This window comes from Dermacentor variabilis, chromosome 5, assembly GCF_050947875.1.
Source record: "Dermacentor variabilis isolate Ectoservices chromosome 5, ASM5094787v1, whole genome shotgun sequence".
NCBI classification, from domain to species: Eukaryota; Metazoa; Arthropoda; class Arachnida; order Ixodida; family Ixodidae; genus Dermacentor; species Dermacentor variabilis.
The window spans coordinates 92,955,354-92,977,498 of record NC_134572.1 but is presented as its reverse complement, the minus strand read 5'-3'; positions in this window follow the sequence as shown (position 1 = coordinate 92,977,498).

The following is a 22,145-nucleotide window of genomic DNA, read 5'->3' as shown; positions in this document are numbered from 1 at the left end:
GAGATGGTGTTAGTTCAAGGCAAAAGTAAGTGCCCTCAGTGAGCTTTTCAGAAGAGAGACGAGCTGCAATAGGAAGCGGTAATATACTATTGCTAATAATTATTGTTTTTGTGGCAGTATGCAACTGTCAGTATAGTGATTTGGGACTATAGAGAACAATTGGCTTGAGATCGAAATACAAAAAAAAAGAACATTTGCCAACAGGTAAGAATAGATGAAGATAAACTATCGAACTCATTCTCTCGGCGAAATTACCCCCCGAGATAAGGTTCTACGGAATAATCAGTCTTATGCTCGGCAGCGGAGCGGAAACATAAGAAAAAAATGAAAAAAAGGTTCTCTATCATTGGCGTTGGAATTAGAGCATTCATTACGGGCCATGCTCTACAAGTATAAGGACATTGGCAACAATAAACAAATATCAGGTCTGGGAGCGATATACTGGCGCGTATTACCAAGGCTTTCCCTTGACGTTGCATTCAGTCATCGGCTGTTCATAACCTATTGCTTTAGGTTTTGCGAGGCCTCTACTAAATGTTGAACCTGGAGCAAATGAAGCTGAAGACAGTCTATCTCATCTCCGCCTCTCTCTAAAATATGCACTAAATAAAGGGGTCTTCTGAATAACGATCTTAACTTTCAGACTAACCTACCAACAGTTATGGAAGCTGCAATGTAGTCGCCCTTCGCCACCAATGCGGCAGGGAATTGACGTCCCCCCTCGCGAAGACAAACGATTTAATTTGCACTCGACAGGAAAGAAATATAAAGGGTCATATTTAACATCTCAGTAATAGTTAGTCCGGATATGCTGAAAGGCCACAGAGAATATTTCTGCCCTTTCATGGAAGTGCTCCGCCGAGGGCTCGCTTTATTTCTCGTCTCGCCAATGATGGACGCATGGTGCAGAAAAGAATCGGTAAAGGCCAAGAACAAAATGGGGAAAACGTTTTGCTTGGTTCCATGTGTATGGAACAATGAATGTTTGTCTCCACAAAAGAAAGAAACAGTATGCCGTTATGACAACTTAGAGCTTATAATATCCACACTGTTTTAATTGCCTGTAAGTTACTTCGAAGAAGTAGAATGATTTCGAACTTCGATTTTGTTTTCACAGGACAAAGTGTCAGGAACTTAGTTGGAGATAAATATTCAGACATGGCTTATCGTTCAAAGCATAGGGACATTTTACGGACATTCTTCTCCACTTGTACGGCGCTGAGGCATTCGAATTATGAAAACTACTTTTTAGAGCTATGACGACTTAAATTTGGGTGTCTTATGGGCCAAATCCCCGATATGATTATGTGGCACGCCGTATTGGGGGACTCTGGATTAAGTGAGACCACGTGGAGCTTTTTGACCCTATGCATCGTACACAAGCGTTCGTGCATTCTGTGCCCATCGCAATGCGGCAGCCATGGCCGCTTTGAACGAGCTACCTTGTGCACAAGAGGGCAACGCCATGGGTATTGAGCTACAGCGGCGACTAATTGTGACAATTATACCTTTGAAGTATGAGAGGAACAGATTGCTTGCTTCAGAACTGTTAAATTAGATGTGAGCATAGGCTGACTATGTACAGTTTTTGCCAAAAATAGCAAAGTCACTATGAAAATGAGTGGAGCGTAGTCCTCACACAAGCTTATCGCAACTGTGTAAGTTCCGCTCGTGACATTCAGATTGAGAATTTGCTTCCTGTTCCAGTGCTTTTGAACTGTATTGATTGTTGATGTTGGAAGGGGTCAGCAGGCAGAAAGCAGTTCGTTGTTTATGTGGGAGCACGACACCGAAACACAATAAAAATGCCTTTCAATAGACACGATATAAGTTTACAAAACGAGAAGCACAGAAATAAATTATTACTGTTCGAACACACTCAGGAACGCAATGTGTGTGCAGCAGAGTGAGCACGCAGGTGCAAAAGAAATGCGCCACATAAAAATTAGCGCTATACAATATATAGAGGCAACAAACTCAAGCATTCTAAACGTTTTTCATCAACAGTGGTGTCCCTTGTTTTTTTAAAATCTAATCTCTTCTAGCAATGTTCACGCTTGTGTTGTTTAGTGCATTTTTTCGAGCTTTCAGCATGACTGCAGAACTCTTCTTTAGGTTTTCATATTGATCGTAAGTTTAATGCTAGCATCCCGTATATTTATCTGTGCAATATCTTACTTCATTTTTTGTTTCCTTGTTTCAGTCTACATGCAACTACATGCAATGTATATGTTTTAAAATGTCAATGCCATTTTAATCATTCTGTTTTCTTTTTCACTGTTTTCTCTAGCTATAATTTTGCAACAGCCTGCGCTTTCAAGTTCCAAATTTGGCATAGATCGAAGGTCATGAGGTATTTCTTGCTCACTGCAGAAAAAGAAACGCAATAATGGAGAGACGAGACAGTCATTGCGCAACGTCTCCGACATTAAGTGTCTGGGAGCACTGTGCTCGTACCACCTCTGCCACGTAAGGCTCTTTCGAAATGGCTGCTTAATCAAATGACAATGGCGTAATACAAAGCGAAGAAAAAGCGGCGGCTCGAAGTCGAGACATCGTCCCAAATTGGAGAACCACACTTTACGAACGAGTCTGCCGCAGCTCGTGTAAGCAAATCTGGACAACACAGTGTCGCAATGGCAGCTGTCCGGACAGAACGACGGTGGCGCAGATGTTCGCGAAGCAGCCTTGGGTTCAAAGCCGAGATTTGTAACCCGTTTTAGCGGACTGTGAGGTACCCCCCTCCCCCCTCCCCCTCACCTTATTTTTTCTCTCTGAGGAGCACAAGACTCTTATTTCGCGTTCTTCGCCACTGGCTTAAGGTATACTAATAAGTCAGGGCTTGTCCTTTGAAGGGGAAGCAGCACGGGCAAACGGAAAGCGGAGGAGCAGAAAGAGAGAGAGAGAGAGAGAGAGAGAAAAACAGGGAGGTCAGTCAGTATGTGCCACTCGGCTACCCTACGCTTGGGAAAAGGCCAAAGGGAACGAAACGTGATAGAGGAAAAGACGAGATAAAAAATTCAGAAAAGGAGAGGCAAATAAAGAAAGGCGTGCACATTAAACGCGATGACGCGATCGACCTTTTCTTGAAACTAAAGTCTTGGGAGCATAGCCTCACCACTCATGATACCAGAAAGACCCACGAGCACTTCAGTACTCGAAGGCCATAGGCTGAAGCGTACAACCTTAGGCTGTGCTTTGTCTAGTGTACGTGAATAATTTCAGCTTCGGTTTTATCAGTCTTCCTCTTACTTGTCCCCCTCCCCACGTGTACCATGGTAGGCAGACTGGACAAAACATCATTAACCTCATCACTTGTACTTTCTTCTTTTAGCCCTCTCCCTCCCCTCTCCTTTACCGTTTTCTCTTTCTCTCTCTGAGCGAGACGCATTTATTTATTTATTTATTTATTCAATATACCTCCAAAGGCCCTCATTACGAGGGTATAACATGGGGGGGGGGCAATCACAAGCACTGGTCATTAGTTAGTATATACTAAAAACAAGAGAGTGTAACAGAAGTAATAATACCGTGAAACATAGGCAATATACAAGATAATTAGGTCACAATTATTACAGAGAAAACATTAGTACATATTAGGAGAACATAAGGCAACTGCAATGGAAAACACCAACAAACATCGAAAACATTGTAAAAGTACCAAAAAAGAATAATAATACGATTAGTCGACAACGTCATATTACGGAACCTTTTACTGACATCATATTACTTTAGTAATTACACCTCCACCTGTATGGTTGTAACTTCAGCACGGACTGCAGTCATCTACGTTCTCGTCGCTGGGAAAGTGGCGTTCCTGACAGCTTCCACTTCTTTTACTGCGGGTCGCTGAGAAGGATTACTGTTACGGAATTACAGTAGAAGGACGTCCCATACATGGCGTACATTTTTCTATCTCAGCGTCGGACTAGTGTGGTCTTGCCTTTCTATTGCTTTTGTTTACTTGCGGTCAACTTGAGAGGGAGACATACAGATCGATATCTAATGAACGACCCTCAAGTCCATGTTTACGGATTGCTGTGCAGAAGTTCCAATTCAGTGCAGGTGGATGCGTTGCGCAAGCATGCTAAAACAAATAGCACTGGCGAACTTTGCGATTTTCCTGCTAGTTCCGGTTCTCTCGGATTTGGGATTTGTGGTAAAAGAAAATAACTGAGAAACCGTGCCTAATTATAATTCAAATCAAATCAAACCAAGTTTATTTTTCCATACAGTAATACCCACGCAGCCATTTCATTTTCTCATCGCAAGCTAGTACGTTGATTTCACACAATAGTGGCTAGAAGGAGCCGTCTCTGACCCTGCAGTCCTATTGTGACCTATAAATAATGGAATGATTGTTTCGAGCATTACGAGTACTTGGCCACCAACGGCAACCAGAACTTTGTAAGAGCCCTACCCCCATGTTGTTTGTTCGGCGAGTGTTGACCTCCAGCTGTCTAGCTGCTTCGCACCTGAGGTACTACAAATAGTTTGTAATGGATAATAACCAGGTGTCTTAAACGACAAATGCAGGTCTTGAAAGTCTGTTGACTGCCCGAAGTGCTATACCACGCGATAAACTATCCACTGCGTGGTTGTATCCAAACGGTCACTGCGCTGTAATATAGCCTTACCCGTGCGCCTACATTGCTAAGCGATGTCATAGCTCTTTTGCTAAAGATAAATAGTCGGGGCTCTGATAGTTCTATATTCGTAGTCCAAAACGATTATATCTGGTCGTATTCTTGAAAGGGAATAACTGATGTGTTCATTCTTCACAAAAAAGAGAAAGATGTCAAGTCGCCTCTAATATGTTTAGAGTGCAAAGCTGGACTGCACCCGATATTTTATTAATGAATTGAGCTGCAATTCAAGTCAGCTATGAGTAAGCCTTGGTTCAATATTGGTGATATATATGTAGATCAGCGTGTGCATCTGCGCAAGAACATGAGGCGGAATAATCGCTTCTCTGAGCTAGTGGGGAACAAACACGGGGAGAGAAACAGCTGTTTCCATAATATGTCACGTTTATAGATGCGCATAACAATATTTCGCACTATGAAAAACACAGGTAGGGAGATATTGGTCTTGGTGAACGCGTGTAATGCAAACAAAGCCGAAGAAAGTAACCTAAATGGAAATGTTGCTATGACGGGACAGACATTACAGTATATATATATATATATATATATATATATATATATATATATATATATATATATATATATATATAAGAACGCATGTATTTCGGCAGCGATGAAAAAGGTTCAGTGGTATGAGGCAAGTGCAAAACGTTACCTGAAATTTTTGAGGTGACACGCTTCTTCACGTTACCTGTTTAAATGATGAAGACAACGCAGCAGCTTTTTGGGCCATATGGTGCGATTTCATATAAAGTCTACGCTCATGCATTATGTAAGCGAAAATGTGTAAAGCTTAAATGTCATTCATGTATTGCTGCATTATCTTGCGGAACACGCACAAACAGCGTGAGAACGTTGATACTTCATTGTTACATAAGCATGTTTATACCAGGTATGAAACGCTCTGGTGCTGCTTAAAACACGCAATTATTAACGCGACACCGTTAAGGAGCTCGTGTAGTAGAAAAGCCGGTGTCATCGGCTTTGGCGGCGTCGGCAGTGAGCGAAAAATCCCGGAGGGCAATTCATAAATGAAAACAATTCGTAAGATGGGCTGGGTGGGAATCGAACCAGGGTCTCCAGAATGTGAGACGGAGACGCTACCACTCAGCCATGAGTTCGATGGCTCAAAGCGCGACAAAAGCGCCTCTACTGAATGCGGTGTTGCCGCATTCAACGTGCAGTAGAAAGTTATACCGCGGTGTATATCTGTAATTATGAGCATGCAAGTTACAGAACTCGCAGTTAAACGAGTAGTGAAGTACGTTTCCGCTACATTTCTTCTGTGCTTGGCGCACACGCAGAGCCATCTTGCGGCAAACACAGAAGACCCCCTCCTCGCAATGTACGGCGCTGCGCCGACAGGTGGCGCGCCACTCGCTCGCTTCTCCCCTTCGTCTCGTTTGAGCGCATTGGGGCCGTACGGGGACCGGTGCGAGGATGCCCAATACCCTTGCGTTTAATAAGTTTTCTAGCTCTCTCCCCTTCGAACTTGCAGTGTGTGTCAGTCGAACCCTCGTGTTTAGGCGACGCGGCTTCTCTTTCCGCTCACAGCGCGATTCCTAAGTGTAGCGTCCGATGTGGGACGCCTCTGACGTGATCGCTGCGCCGTAGCGCATCTGATGGGAAAGCGTCCCCTGCGATGTGTGCGGTACTGCTGGCGAGGAGACATGCGTCTGCGTGGATCGCCTGGAACAAATAATTGGAAAAACGTTGTGCTGTGGACTTAGAGGTGTTGTATATGAAAACTGTCTTTGTGTGATTAAAGAGCATGCCGAGCGAATGAGTGGGCGGTGCGAACGGGGTGGATATAATTGTGGATATATATATATATATATATATATATATATATATATATATATATATATATATATATATATATATATCCACAATTATTCACAATTAAACCAGGCTGATGATGATGATGATGATGATGATGATGATACCAAAACGCTGTCTTGCATGACTGGCCAGTACCAAGCGCAGCACGAACTGAGGCGGCCCGGGAAAGCAGGTGCTGCCATGGGTGATATGTACTTAAGTATGGGCATAAGCTTCAACACAAACACACCGTCGTCATCATTCCGTCGTCGTCACTTTATCGCCTTCATTCCCTTCTGTTCATTCATTCGTGTTCATGCCGTCGTCATCGTTCTGCCATCCCATTCTGTCATCATCACTCCATGTGTTTCCATTTCACGGTCATCACGTTACCATCATCCCCTCATCATAACAAATATCATGTCATAATACCACGCTCAACATGCCATCATCATCGTGCAATTTTTGTCATTGCATCGTAGTCATAAAGTCATTATCATGCCGTCATCAGCACACCATTGTGGCCATGACGTCGTCGTCATATCGCCATCATCTTTCCATCGTCATTTTTTCTTTATTACCGTTCCGTTGTCAATGCGTTTTTGTCATGCAGTCGTCACCCATCCATCGCACCAGTTTATTCGTAGTCGTAATCATTGCAGTGTCATCGTGCCGCGGTCGTAAGGCCATTGACTTTATCATGTGGTCTTTATCCAGTTGTCATAGCTCATTTGTTGTCCTATCGTCATTGTGATGCCATCTTTTGCATGCCATCGTCGTCGTTCCGGATTCGCCATCTATTGTCGTCATGACGTCATTGCAATACCATCGTTATCATTCCATTTTTATCATTTCGTCATCGTTCCGTTGTCATCATTGTTTATTCATCATTCCATTATAGTCATTGCGTTGTCGGCATACAGTCTCCATGGTGTCGTCATGGTTATTAAGTTGTGGTCATTCGAGTGTTGTCATAACATTGTCGCCATTCGTGGGATAAGCATGTCGAGAAGCAAAACTTTATGCTGAGCTAGGACTTTCCCACTGAACATGTGTCCAACTTAGCCTTGCGTTTTATTCTTGCGAATTGTAATGAATCCAAAGAGCGTTATTCGAGAACAACAACGGAAGCTTCACTCTGACCGATTCTAAGCACGTGGGATCTGCAACCTTTTCTTTTTCTTTGTGCTGTTCAGTGTACTTACGTATGCACTAGCAAGCATGGGATCGAAACATGAGCATTTACATAGAGATGAAAACGTCAAATTATAAATTTCAAAGAGACAGCAAGTGAAGAGCATTGTGGTAATTTACCAATAAAGAAATGCGTTCTTTTTTACGGCCACTAAATATGTTTGTAAGAACTAGAGAGGTATTCAAGTAGGCGGGGCAAAACAAAGTACTAAGATGTCGAGAACTGGCATACCTACGCGCACACTGTCAATTGGTATGCAAATATATGCACAATCCACGCGAAAGAGAACTCGTGCAAAATGACGCAGAATGGCCAAGTGAAAACGAAGTTTCTTTCATGGGCGGCCGTTTCGAAGCAAGTGAGAGGACCATCACGGAGGAGAAGTCTGTCGTCACCATCATGTACGCCGAGCGCGCTTGCATGGTCACATTGGAAAACTTCCGATTCGTTGGGATTTAATGTCTTTTACGTGTGATCGAGCTTACTTCATACCGAGGACCTCTGCGGGTAAAGGAAAATGAGAGAATGTCTTGTGTTCCCAGGGAGAATCGCATCGTTGCTGGAGTTTCAGTTGTTATAAAAACGGCTGCTACCCAGCATTATGACAGTTTAGAAGTGTCCGGCTTTGTCTCCTAAAAGGCGCCTCACCAGGTCTGGCCATATTGAGCTGACAAGAGCAGTGCCTACAATGCACGCTAATGACCGTGCCTGCTAAGTATTTCATCCCTACGGACTTCCAGCCAAACGCTGTTTACCCTTCTCGCGGGCGCCGGCTCCCAGCCGATGGGTCGATGTCAGCCTCACAAGGGGGGTCGATGTCAGCCTCACAAGGGCACCTACGTACACCTACACCTATACACAAGTACACCTACGTATGGTAGTGTTGTGACATCACTCACAGTGACACGTGACTTCGAAAATTATTCAAGGCAACATAAGTAGCTTGTTTAATCTGTTGCTACAATAGAGAAATAAAAGTTCAGAGAAATGATAAAACATACAAACCCAATGCCTGCGTATTTTTGTTTTACGTCGTAGCCTAGCAAGAGAGACGTAGTTCTGTTTCGTCTGCTTATTCCCACGTTGTGTATTCGCGTGCGCAGAGAACGAAACTACGCCAATATCTACCGTGTTATAGCGCCACGATCATGCTGTGGGATGCTTTCGCGTCCGCCTGAGTGATCGGGATTGTGGCACCGACTTGTACCGCTAACCAGGTGTTCTCGTGGAGAGCGCGCAAAATCGTCCGCTGTGCAAAATGAGACAAACGCAACAGCTCGCGCTTCAGACCATCACTGGAAGTGCGCCACTGAGCAAACCCGCGAGTCAGAGAAAGAAAAGAAAGGAAAAGAAGGGCGTGCCCGTGATGTACCTTTCAAGCTGTATGTACGATCGCGTTAGTTTTTTTGTTTTGTAGCTGGCGTAGCCGCTTTAAAGTTCTGGTACCGGTTGATCGAACTAGTGCGTTTAAGTTACGGAATGAACGGAAACTGGTGCCGCCGAATGAAATAGCAATGAGGGCTTGCAAGCCAAAATTTACACTTCCATAGGCCTTCTTCTATATCTGACACCACTTTAATCAACACCGGGTGGCGCATATCATAATTAAGCAACAAGCTTTTTTCTGCGCTCTGGCAGGTGCAGAAATATATTGAGGGAGCTCGGTTCAGGAATATTGCTTTCGCAACCAAACCGCTTAGAAATAGGAGTAACAACGACAAAAGTTATTTATACTTTGATAATTGTGCCAGGAATGCTTGTGCGCGCTTATTTTAAAACAATGACATTGACCCGGATTAACTTTCGCGCTGCATAACTAGTTTTTCTTACGAACGCAATAACACTACCTTTAGAAAAAAAAACACACGCATGAAAATATATACACCAGGAATGATTTGCCGGCCCTCTGGTTTCTCTGAGACCGGAAAAGCCTTCCGCAAATTGTTCGACAGTTGTCATAGCGAGATTAACGTTTCATTTTATGAGGCTTTTTCTTATCTTCACTATATTACGGGTTACCGCGTTACTTCTTTCAGTCTATCGGAGCAGTCATGCACTACAATTTTCCCTTTCTTGTTGCCTTCAATTATCTTACGATTATATTCAAATTTTTGTGCGTATTAGCGAACTGCTTGAGAATACGACATACGCTTCTCTTATTTTTCCGAATTAGACGGGGAAAAATATGGAATCCTGGCGAAATAGCGCCAGTATTTGAAAGTCAATGTCCGGGATAAGAAATCTTCTCCACTTCATCTTCAAACCAGCTGTCTAAAATGGTTTGCATCAGAATTACGCAGCGCTTTTGGACATTAAAATATGCAAGCGAAAGCAGAAGGGAACCGTATAAGAGGCCAACCTTAGGAGTAACGTGATCTCATACATTTCTTAGTCTTTTGATCTGCTATTAATTGAGCTTGTTTCTATTTTCTCCCCTGAATTTTCGCAAAAATAGCAACTGCAGAAACAGCAGCCCTTGGCTTGTATTCTATAGCGAGTTTCTTGAGGCATTGAGGGATGGAATGCCCGCCACCATTGGGAGGCACAGCTTAAATTTTGATAAGGAACTGGCGGAAACTTTTCGAAGAAAAAGAACGGAGAGTCAGTATTAGGAAATTGGGCTCAAATGTCATTTCTTAATCTGTCATTCTGGCTATTTAGATACGAAGCTATACCATGTATGATGACGGTATATTGTTTGTTGCTCAAAATTTATTTGTATTTCATATGTTTCGTTTCGTTTGAAAGAAATGTGCGACTTTCATGCATTACTGCGAGCATTTGACCCTTGCGAGGATCATTGTGGCTATTCAGATACGAATCTATACCATGTATGATAAATGTATATTGTTTGTTGCTTACATTTCTTTCTTTCTGTTTTATCTGTTTCGTTTCGTTTAATCGAAATGCATGTACTGATGCTTGAAGATCGCGCTTTTCGTAACTACTCGCTGTACATTATGTCCTGAACATTCTAGTTAAATGTCATAGAAAACCTGCGGCAGCCCCAACTTGTAGCCGGAACACTTGGGGAACAACCACACGGATGCAATGGGCCGCCATAAAAGCCGCCACCTAAACTTCTTGAGAAGTGTCGGTCAACAACTGCTGCTCAATATGTCCAGTTTCGAGAGAACCAAGGGTTTTACGAATGATAATGCGCTTTAGAAAGGTTTACAGCCATTGCTTCACTTTGAGAGGGCAACTCCGCTGAAATTATGTTTTTTACAAAACGACTGTGAAATTAAAGCCAGGAAAGATTAGAGATCTTCCTTACCCGCTTTGTTCCCTGAAGTGACTATTATGCGATTAATGGAGAAATAGCTAAACTTTAGCCTTCTGCTATGCGATTTATGGAGAAAGTTGCCTTCTATATGCCGAGCCGCACCGGAGATCATTATGAGCCTAAATAAAGAGAAACAAAGAAGGCTATAAACATGAACTGCAGCACTCCATTTTTGACGTAGTCAGACGCTGGCTTGTCGGAGATGCAACAAAATAACACTGGGTACAATGTCAGTGTTCTAGCAAAGTGGTTATAAAATAAGATTTCACCGTAGATTATATTTCTTGCTTTTTGCTCTGCCAGCCGAAATAAGGCCTCTGCTATTGGCTTGTTCACATAAATGAAAAGAAAAAGGCTGAAGTTCCAGTACAGAGGTCGGTGTCAACGTATATACCCTTTCAGGACTTCTTTACACCTTGCGAGTTTTTTATGTGTACAATATCTGTTGATAGAAGCGGCAACGGGAATTACCTCCTCACATACCAATAATTCAGGCGATCTGCTCAGACAAAATAAATAATGATGATAATAAAAACGCTAGAGACACAGATGTTGATACTCGATGTTTGCTTTCATTCTTGATTCACATTTTGATTTCCCTTGACGCCTGCTCCCCCTGAGGACATTTTTTTTTCTCCCGAAAGACGTGAATCAAGTTTTCAAGCTACTGTTCTTTTCTAAGCGCCGGTGCATGATAAGTGATAAGTGAATGGTTCTGACTAAGCATTTGAAGTAGGGGTTAATGTTTCGTCGTGGGCCATGATCCAAGGAATGAAAAGTTCCTGGTGGGTGAATTATAATTCACACCAACAGTGAAGACGTGTTCGCATGTGTACGAGCAAAAAAAAAAAAGCAGGTAACGAATGATATAACAAAGTGATATGCGTAGCAAGATGATGAGTTGCACTAGAGGAAAGAATATTCTGGCTTTCATTATGCGGAGCTCCTTCTTGTGACCGGGTGTTGTTCTTCGCATTGTTGTCCCTTAAGCGCAACGTTTCACATGGAGCATTTTACTAAGCATATAAGTGCACTGAACTGATACCTATAAGCATTAATCTACAATGGGTTGCCTCATAATCAAATTGTGGTTTCGGAACGTAAAAGCGCAGAATTTAAATAACCTTTAGGTACTCTATACTGTTTTTCTTGTGCGAAAAAAAGTTATTGATTTCTTTTTGTCAAAGCTGACCCTTTGAATGGGTTTTTAGATAATATTCCTTTGGAGCCCTGTATCCATTTTGGAATTGTTCCCTTATTGAGGGTACGGCGGCAAAGCGTGCATAACTTCGTCACTCTGCTTGATGCTGTGCAGTACACAATCCGCTGCACCACATTTTAAGAGGCTTATAAATATTTTAACTAGTTTTCCGGGTGCACAAATAACCTAAATGATCTATTAAGAAAGCAATGGTACATCGGAAATGATTTCGGAATAGACATTTTATATGAAACGGCATTTATGCGTTTGGCGTGTTAGGCGAATGTCCTGTTTAGGCAGGGTATCATTCCGCATGTGGAGACCAACCCGGAGAGGAGTGTAGTTGTCACGCACTGCATGAACGAAGAGCTGCATACAGGATGTGGTGTGTCATACGCATAGAGCCCAGAGCCCTTCGGCGCCCCTTTGAGCTAACAAGCGTATCCAACTCAACCTTCTCATTAGTGGAGCAATAGATTGCAACATCTGTCCTTTACTAAGAATCTTGGATGTTCTCAGGTAAACAAAGTGCGTGACGGTGGCCGTCCTTTATGGCACGCAGAGAGCCTCTGCCAGGGACTACACCTACGTAAAGCGTCCATATTTGAAGATAAGAAAATGACCAACATATCGATAAGGAAATACAAAATAACGTAGCATATAAACATTACATGGGCGCGGTAAACTCACAGCGAAATGGTAACCAAATGCCATGCGAACGCTAGCTAGAGAGGCCCGGCGCACAGCGATATCGAGAGACAGATAGATGGCTTATACATGCATCAGCGTGTGACCCGGGTGGCGAGTTGGCCAAGCTATACGGTAATGAGATTACGTAATAAGACCGCTTTACGGGCTCGTAAAATGGCGCCGTCGTTTCGAGGCTAGCGCGTTACGATGCCGGCCAGGGGTGCGTCTAAAAGCGAGGAGAAGCTGCTTCGAAGACCGATTAAAATGGACGGAAGAGCTCAGCCTGGATAAACCACGCCCTGCCACCCTTCCGTTATCTTTCTTTCCACTAGCAGTGGTTGCGCCTCGTAAAACGGTTGCGCCATCGCACACCAGCTGTGTACGAGAGGAGGGATGCAGAAAGCGAGAGAAAGGCCAGCGACGCGTTTTAGAGGAGGCGACTCGACGTGGGGATGTTTTGCGACCGCCCCAACGGGCGACAAAGCAGCCGGCTTCGGTATCGTGCTGCGAACGGGCTTACCCCCTCCGAGATGCTCTGGCATAAAACCGCGTCCACTTTCCTTGATACGTTATTTGAATCTCATCGGGCACTCACGACCGCAGTCTGTCGCGCGTTTTTAAACCTTGGCGAGTAATCCACGCACGTTCTGCCAAGTGCAGTACTAGTTTGGGATGCTTCGGCGGATGTTAGTTGAGCGTAGTTTATGAAGCGAGCTGATCGCTTGCAAGGTCGGGATTCGATGTGAGGAGAGTTCTCCGCAAATTCTGCTTCTTCCTTTATTTTTCTTTAAAACAATAGGGCTCTTCAAGAAACAGGATTTACCAAACATGGACAGAAATTTCCTCTGCCATGCTCGAAAGGTAGAAGTTGATGTCTTTGCCGGGAGCAGTATTTTAGTAGTTAGCTTTCGATTAGTTAAGGGGTGTCGCTAAAAACGCTGTCTGATTATCATTGTCACAACATAACCTGTCGTCGTCGTGCCTATGCTGGTACTATAGTAGGGCCGCGGGCAGCTTAGGATAGTAAATTGGTTATTGCCGTCAATCGTGTCTTGCCTGCGTTTGTTTATATGTTTATCTCTGTTATCACTATGCTCCAGAGAATGACTCAGGGGTCTAGGGTCTATCATTCATAAATTAAAGCGGCCACATGGAAGTACACAAGTTTCCCACATTTTCGGACACTAGTCATAGCGATACTTTCTTGAGGGTGACTGGCCTAAGTGAACGTCTTTGACTAGCTCAGGCCCTCCACGTGCGTGCGCAAGCTCCCCGCGGCTTTCCTCCGCCTCCCCCCTCTCTCTATCTTATCCTTCTGTTCCCTCTTTCCCGTCTCCCAGAGTAGGGTAGCCAATCAGACGGATTTCTGGTTAACATCACTGCCTTCTCTCTTTATTTTCTTCTCCTCCTCCTCAGCATAGAACTATGGCTATTATGGTGGCGCTACAATACACCAAGAAAAGAGAGAAAAACAATAGATAGTCTCTAGCCTTGCTGGCCTGATTGTAACATTTCGGCTACAGTTTCGGCTACAAAAAACACACCATTCAGGCTGACATCAAGGAAAGTCTACTGTATCCGATAACGCGAGTTTGTACGGTTGAATGGGTAGGATAGCGGAGAGTTCACACAAATTCACCGCCGAATTTGTCACACGACGCCTAATTTATTATCGCCCACCGCTGAGCGCAATTAAGGAAAAAAAAACACACATTGCTAGATCCTATTCTTCATTATTAGGCGATACTTTTCCACGCAAAAAAAAAAAGCTAGATGCTTCGTAAAGAGCATGCAGAATGCTGCCGCCGCTTGCCTTAGCACTTTTTGCCAACGCTACTTACCATCCTCCTGCAATCACCATTGTCCAATTGGTGTCATAAATTTTACGTGCTGGTTTCAACACTAAATAGAACAAAAATATCGTCCTACGACAAAAAAAGTCACCTTTTCTTTTTCACACGCAAACACGCGCGCATGAACATTTGGAAAGCAAAAGCTATGTGATAAAAGCAAAATAATAAAGTCCCATAATAGCTTCGAGGTAGGTATCCCGAGAGAGATATCATTTTCCTCATAGCAACCAATTGAGCAACCTGAAAATTTTGGGGATCCCACAAAAGTCCTTCAGCTCTCTCGAGGAAAGTGCGCCGAATGAAATAAGAAACGGGTGAACCGCAAGTGAAGGAGAACAACGACAGGGAGAGGAAAAAATACACGTAGAGCAATAACACTACAGTGCCCACTTTGTTTTCTAGGCATATGGGCAACAACGCTCGCTTTCGCAAGCTTATCATGGCGCAAGATGGTTTTCGGTTTCCGTATAATATCCATAAGTGGCTGTCGTGGAGGCACGCCGTTGCACGGCCCCCCTCGTACGTAATGCGTCGCGAGGCCCATAAGTGACAGCTCCTTTGGGACGAGCAAGAAATAGAATGCAAAAAAACGGTAACTTACAAAGGAAAATGACCACTGAGCTGAAACCTGAACACCAGCCGCCTGTCAAGCATAATCTTGTTACAATTTTGAAACCGAAGTCGCTCACATTGCGGACAATTTCGAGGCCCTCGCCGTCCCTTCTACCGCTGAACAGCCTCACCTCGGCTTTGTGCTTTGAGTGCAACATGAACCGTACATCATCAAGTATAAGCTACGAAACAACGCCACTGTATAGAACTCAAGCCTGAGCTGCGTACATCAATCTTTGTTTCGTGATTCTGGACATCGTTGCAGTTCAGAAAATGAAAAAAAAGGGAGAGATAAGAAAAACGCAGAGACAAGGGGCAAGTGTTGTGGGAAGCGCAGATGCCTCGGGAACGGGAAAATGAAATATTGACTTTGAGTTAGCTGAGAGGGTGTTTTATACTCGCGGGTATGGAGGGAAAGGCACGGTGGCAAATCTCGCACAAGTGAGAGCGCTTCTGAATAGAGTCCTGCGTTTTAATCCGCGTTAGGTTAGGCTGAGCAAGAGAAAACATAGGCACCTTATTATCAACAGTTAATTCATACAAAACGCGCTACGGAGTATAAAAGTTGAAATGTTTTGCGGCTTTTCTCTGGCGCGTCGGGGCAAACGCGAAACCATCGCACGTGGAAGCTGCGTCGATTCAGCGTCTGTTCCGAGCAACCAAAAGCACCGTCAAACGCTGGCGGACTGCTTGGCGCCGTAAGACATGTGCAGCAGCCAAGCGCCCGTAGCTCTTCCTTCATAGTCACAGAAATTTGTCCGCGAGTACAGTGACCTATAACAGTTTCTTGCGGCGTGTAATAATGTGTGTATAGGTGAGGCGAATCCTTTCCGTAACTGGCTGCTTTTCTTTCTTGTTTTGTTTTCTCGCTCTATAAATGGGGGGTAAACAAAATACAATTTTTCTTCTTTTTCCCGTATAGTTGAAAACTGAAATTCTCTCGTAGAATGAGGAAGAAACAGAGGGCAAATTCACCTGTGCAGAAGATCGGTCGAGGCACTGATATTCGGCTGGCACAGCGGGTTCTTTGTCCACTATACTGAAATTACGGACGCTGTATCACGTGACATCATATGAGGATGGCGTCACCACAAAATACGCAGCTGAGTTACCATGACATCACTTGGATATCCTTATAAATGACATAACTCTTTGCTTTTTGCTGCTTGTTCACTGTCATGACAACAATATTTCTGTTGGCTTCATACTCTAGATGTTTCTTCGCATCATTTGTGCCTTGCGGCCCTTCTTGACAGTGTGTGGTTGACTTTCTTGTCCAGGCGTTCTTTCACTTCGTTAACGGTATCAGAAATATTTGCCTTCACGTTAAAGTGTCTGCCTTCTTCTTAGAGCTTGGTTTCATCTCACCGTAACTTCGTATCGGAATTAAAAAGTAAGAAAACGAACATACTCATTAAACAAAACGAAAACAATGTCGCTAATAGGAGGGTGAAGCGTGAAATGGACATGGCACAGAGGGATATGCCTGAGGTTCCATTACACACCCACGAGTAGCAACATAGGGTTTCGATAGGGTCAGTAGAAAAGCGCCTTGCTGCCGAAAACGGAGGCAAGGCCCATCTGTAACGGAGACATGGTTTACCCAAACAGAGATTAGACTCAAACGGTAGTGGGTGACTCTTCCTGAAGTCACAGTGGTTTAGGAAGCGACAGCAAACCAAATTAACTCGGTGCAATCAAACAAGATAGCGGGGCCTCTCGTCAATTGAGTTTAAAAACTGAAATCCGACTTCCACGCTTCTTTCGCTGGGGCAAAACTATCCTCAGATTTGCGGTTACTGGGTAATATAAGTTGACGACAATTGGCCAAGTAGGCTACTGAATAAAGAAGTCCGTACAACACGCCTCTCTCTTATATCTATCTTTCTTAATGTCTTAATTTTGTTAAAGAGCACTCCGTATGCTTTATGGCTAACGCAGTGAAGCTTAGATGTACCTGCGCACTCGTCATTACAGTTTGGTATGGCTATTCAGCAGCACTCAACAGCATCGGTTCAAACATACACTTAGCTCACTATAGAGCTTCGCGTCCAAAGCTTCCATTGTGAGCCGCAATGAGCTGCCTTCCCCTTACTCACTTCCCCAAATAGGCCTAAAGCGATCATTTACATTAAGTATTCTCTGTGTCCAAAAGCGATATTTGTTGCGATCTGGCGCATGGGGAGGACGTCGATAACAACGCACGCCCGTAATAATCTGACTCTGCGAGATTGGTCACTATTGATACGAGCCGCGCAGGGACGAAAAAAAAGAAAACTTCGACTGCAGAGTCCAAATGCGCACACAGCCTGTTTCTAATTACGAACGACGGCAGGACGGTTCTGTATAGAAACTCACGGGCCGCTCGTCGTCTGTATTAGGGCACGATGGCAGCGAGAAGGAACAGTCTTTGCTTGCATCTGTGATAAACGAGCACACAAAGGGGAGGCGTATAATTAAAGCGCGGCTGGTGCCAACCTAATCAAAATTGTTCATGCGGGCAGCGCCTAATTCCCATGGCTGGCTCGATTTCGTGCTCGGAACTAACCAGTGAGCTATATGCCCTGCCACACGGGACCTAGTGATGGTGGGGATGTCAAATGATGGCATCGCTTGCGCGCCATGACTAAATCATGTTCGTTTAAGTGTTTTTTTCATGCACTCTAAACTTCGTGTAGTGAATTCATGACGTTGTGATGCCAGGCACCACAACTTCGTGGCTAAAACTAGCTAAGTTCAAGTGTGACTATGCGTAAACAGCTACTGGCAGAACTTATTACGGAAACGAAACTAACACAATATTGTGAGCACGTATTCGCTTTCTTAGCTATAATAGAAAAGTCAGTAGAGCGAGAAGAGACCATATTCGCGTGCGAAATACACGTATAAAGTACACAATGCCAAGGGAGTTTTGTTTTTTAAAAGAATTGTGCCGGTCAGCTACACAGCTTACTGATAAGAAAAAGGTATTACTTCCATTGCGAATAATGTACATCCCAGTTACTCGCCATACTATGCGTTCAAGTAGCGTTGCAAGGTATATAGGTCGACGTCCCGGGTTCGGCGCAGGCCACATTTCGATGGGGGCCACATGCAAAAACGCTCGAGTACTTAAGTTTAGGTACCCATGAAAGAACTCCAGACAGCCAAATTTAATCAGTACCCAACTACAATGTGCCTCATAATCATAACGTAATTTTGGAACGGAACACCTCATAATAAAATAAAATAATATATTTACAAGGTATGGGGGCATATCGAGTAAAATACGAGAAGAGAAATGAGGACATTCGAACACTGAGCCTGTGCGTAAAAGGAAAACGCTCGCTGAGATGACCGACTAGCCGGAATTTGGCAAGCAATCCTCGTGAGCGCGGAGTAAGGTATCTTCACCTTTGACTGTAGTGTAAAAGGAGAAAAAAATAAGAAACCGGCGAAGACAATAAGAACAGACAAAAATATTAGAACCAGTGGCAGGACACTTGATATTTACACACAAAAAAATGGAAGAAAACGTCAATGTGAAGGGTTGGTAGTGAAAAAAAAATGAAAGATGAGAAAGCACTTCCCATAAATTGAGAAGGAAGTATGAGAAGCCAGGGCCACCTTTCACAACGAATGCTTTAAATCATTGCGACTGGGCAGCCTGGCAGGTTTACTTTGGCTTCACGCTTAAGGTGCCGAGAAACACGGAAGCCGAAAAGTGAGAAAACGTCAGAAACACGAAAATAGAAGGAGAACGAGGAGTTAAAAGTAAATACAACACCTGGAAAACAAATGAGTGATATTTTTCTCTTTCTGTTCTCCAAATAGAGCACGCTGGCTCTGGCGACCAGCCTCAATTTTTCTTGGCGCCATGCTCGCTCCTTTAATAGCTATACTTCAGATTTAAAAGTACCTTTTTTGTTGAAAATTCTCGCAAAAGAAAACTTATCTCCTCCTCTTCTTTAGGCTTTCTATTATCGACTTGCTTTTAAGCTACGCCTTCTCTGTCTTTCGTCCGGATGTATCCGCCTGCGGGGGTCCTAGTACTGAATCAGCGGGAAATGGCAGAGCGCGAAACTTGTAAAAGGGCCCAGCTACAGATATAGTCTCACCTGCCATTTCCACCGTTTCCACTGCCGCTCCTCTTATGTGCGTGGCTACAGAAAACAGTACGGCTCATTGTATGACGTCCAATTGCCTGTCGTCTTCAGCGAGAAACGGACGTATCCAGCCCGTTGTCATGAACCTCTAACAACCAAGGACTTGGCTAGATAAGTTAATTGCGACTTTAAGAAAGAGATTTCAGAAAATTTTGTGTACTCTTGTAAAAGAAATGAAGCAGTAAGTGCCTTTGAAAAAGCATGCGCATCACTAACCCTTCATCGTTACTTTGACTTCGCCAGGTGTACCAAGTGACGGCTGGTATTCGACTGTCGCTAGGCATTTCCTGGCTATCCTTGCCGTGCTTGTAACCTAACATAACTGCCGCACATTCTTTTCCAATCTTGCCTGTCTCCTAACACAAGCTCGTGATACGAAAAAGCGAGTCGTATGACAGAGCGCTTTCGCTGAATATTATGAGTAAGGCAAAGTACGATGCGGCTTGCCTGGAACTTTATCTTGCAGAGCCGGCGGCGCGCCCCAACAACCCACCTCTACCTGCACTGAAGGAATTGGGAAAACTTACTGGGGCCGGACTTTTGCCGCAAGCAGAGTCGCCACCTGGCGGGCACTGGTTGAACCACGGACAGTGTAGATTGCGCCATGTGTCGTCTGCTTCGTGGTACGTGTTTACACGGGTGCATACGGCGTGCCCATTTTCAAAGACCATTTATGCCACCGCTGTAGCACGGCCGTAATAAACAGTCTTGCATTTTTTCGACGATGTTTATAAGCATTTAGCCTTGCGCTATCGTCTCTGCGCTGTAGTAAGGCTGTAGTAACATCAGTGACTGCCCGTGTCAAGAACGCAATGTGTGACCGTCGCACCCTCCGTTCGCCACAGCCGTACCCATCTTTATTGCCGCTTTGTGTTTCTCGTAAACCACAGAAAAACATTTCCCCCTCTTTTTAAGGAAATCAAGTGGCTCCAGCAATATGTGAATGCCTCGCTTTAGCGAATTGCCGGGTGTTGATCATTCCGCAATCTCTATGATCCCACGCAGCAACAACAACAACAACAACAACAACAACAACAATAATAATAATAATAATAATAATAATAATAATAATAATAATAATAATAATAATAATAATAATAATAATAATAATAATAATAATAATAATAATAATAATAATAATAATATTTGTTAGCAAACATTCAGTGTCGTTCCAGCTCGCTGATACAAAAGGAAAACTTAAATATCGTATTAGTTATGATAGACAGCAGTATCTAGACGCAGGTATATAACACATAGTGAAAAGTTGAAAAGTGGTTACTATAGTTTCCTTTTGCTCTTCAGTGTGGGATAGTTAGCGGGACCGAAAACAGCGGCCACTGTTAGTTGAATTGAAACGACGTAATGATTTTAGCCTCTTCAATAATTAGAACTTTGCGCGCAGCCATGCAACGGTAACGTTGTGCCTAAATTACGCGATTTTTTGTGTACTGCGAGAAAAAATATTCTCGTCGGAGGCAACCTGGCGATCCTGCTAACGTGGTATCAATCGTGGGGGCCTACCTTGTTTATTTGAGCTTATTAACTGTCCGCGTTTTGCAGCGAATTAAAAAAAACTGAAAAGAAAGAAAGAAACGGAGATGTATACGTAAAATCGGTTATATAACGTGCGCATCACTTTGCTGCTTTAACTTCGATGTGGAGTGTTGCACTCTGTTAAAACGAGCTTCCGTGGCAGGTGGCGAAGCTGCCTTGCAGCATGTGCCCTGGAAAGAGGAAGGGGAACGATTTGTTGTTATTGATGTGACTCTCGGGCAGCTTTGTCTACTTGATCATTTACACTGATCTCTCAATGGCCAGGTAGCCACTGGAAAATAATTCTTGTGGCCTTTCTGTTTGACGTCGTGATGAAGTTTGACAATTACGTATGCTAGCTGTTCGTGGGCTTCGCCTCTGAGAATTGACTGCATGCTGTGTAAAGCCGGTCTCGAGTCGAAAAACACGGCCCATGTACCAGGACTCCTTGTGTCAATAAATTGAACCGCGCTGCGCAGAGACGTGAGTTCATCAGCCGTAGACGTCGTGAAATGTGAAGTCTTGAATCGCAGTGTTACTCCTCCTCTTGTCGGTATAAACTCAGTAGCGCCAGAACTGGTCAATGTGGTCGATCCGTCAGTACAGTTGTGTGCGTGGCTATATACTGTGTTTCCCGTACAACGGGAGTAAGCTCAATTGTTTTAGTGCAAGCGGTGGTAGATCCGACTTTTTCCGAAGTCCTGGAATTCTAAGGTATACTTCAGGACAGCAGAAATACCATGGAGGAGACACCGAACTTGACGCAGGTGTGTACCCCGATGTAAGCGAGGCACGATATGCACTGGCAGTTGTGCTAAATGAAGTGGGGTTTCTTTTCAAGATGAGTGCGGCAAGGTGGTGGCGAGGGGTCCGGGCAGTGTGCCTGATATGTTCACGCATAATCTCGACGACGATGTGCGTCGTGATTGAATAATATTGAGCAATAAGCTTGAGCTGTAATTAAGAAAAGGGCCAAGGGGGAGCGCCAACGCAGGGCAAATACACATGAAGAAAAAGAAAGAACGTGCTTTAGTCGTCTAGTTCTGTTAGTAAGGGCGCAATTGTGTACAAAGATAAATCGGTAGGAATTAGCGGGGAAAGAAAAGACGGTTCTCCACACCTGCATATGTCAGTCATCTCAAAGTGATACAGAACTTGTCGAA